The following is a 1,358-nucleotide window of genomic DNA, read 5'->3' as shown; positions in this document are numbered from 1 at the left end:
TAGAATATATGGCGAAGGCGTGCATTATTACATTATTAGCCTACAGTGAAGTTGTTGGTGGTTGGCGGGTGCTCTAGTGTGGTTTGCTCCTTCTTTTCTGTCAAACATCTTTCATCTTTATAATCTCTCCTGCCTTCTTTTTGGTGTTTATTAATTTCTCGTAACACCTCTAATCTTCGCACTTAAACTATACGACCTTTCAGGGGTTTTTTTTGTTTTTTTGTTTTAGTAAGGTTTTACGGCGATCGCAAATGCAAAAGGTCATATAAGCGCCAAGGGGTGGATGTCAACATAGAACTTAGAAGTCCATACGGGGAATCAGGCTAACTCTACTCACCTTATGGTTTTGCAAGTGCCGTAAAACTCTTACTAAAACTAAAATACAGTGAAGTCCTCTTGCTTAATCTGAAATCTGCAGGACCGCCGGATTTTCTTCGGTAAAGTGTCCAGAGGGGGTTTCCCCAAGACGATTGTCGACTGTGCACAGTTGGGAATGCCATGATTACAGCAAATTTCATTTCTTGAAAGTTGTATTTAAAATTTTTTTTAATCTACCTCTTTCACTACTATCTGCAATTAAATAATATTTTTAACCGTAGACTGTACGCATCGCGATTTCCCTTGGACATAATCAGCTTGCTTGATCTACTCACTGAACAGTCATACTGGACAGAATGATGAAAGACTACAGTCCTAGATCTACATGTTGATAGACAGAGAAGTGAGCCGTGTGACATCACAAAACACAGCACACGTGCTGTCATGTGATGTACTCATCATGTGGAAGTATAACATCTTCTGCCTTAGCCTATCTCAACCATAGATTTACTCGACACCTACTTTAAGTCTATGATCTCAACCTGCTTCGGACAGAAAATGTCACGGCCATTCCAAGGTCACGCGACAAACAAAGGCCTACATATTATTCTCTATCCTTGCTTCTCTCATCATCATCATCATTGCCTTTCTCACCCTGCACCAGGGTATAGGCCACGGACAAACCTTGCTTCTCTACTCTTATATTATTATATAGGTCTTTTAGTACTTTTAATTTTAGTAAGCGTTTTACGGCACTTGCAACACAGTTCGGTCATATAAGTTTAGAGGTTTCACAAGAGAGTGACGAACCCCCCCAAAAATGAGGAGAGTTAAGGACACTATATTCTTCTTTTTTTTTTTTTTGGAAAGAAGGTGTTGACCACACCAGAGCACCCGCAAACCACCCATTATTATAGGTCTATGCGCAGTGTGTATGTAGACAAATGAAATGAGATGTGTGTGTCTGAATGTGTTTGTGTGTGCGCGCGCGCGCCGTGTGTGTGTGTGTGTGTGTATGTGTGTGTGTGTGTGTGTGTGTG

This window comes from Aplysia californica, unplaced genomic scaffold (assembly GCF_000002075.1).
Source record: "Aplysia californica isolate F4 #8 unplaced genomic scaffold, AplCal3.0 scaffold00034, whole genome shotgun sequence".
Lineage (NCBI taxonomy): Eukaryota > Metazoa > Mollusca > Gastropoda > Aplysiida > Aplysiidae > Aplysia > Aplysia californica.
Note: the sequence above shows the minus strand (reverse complement) of the source record.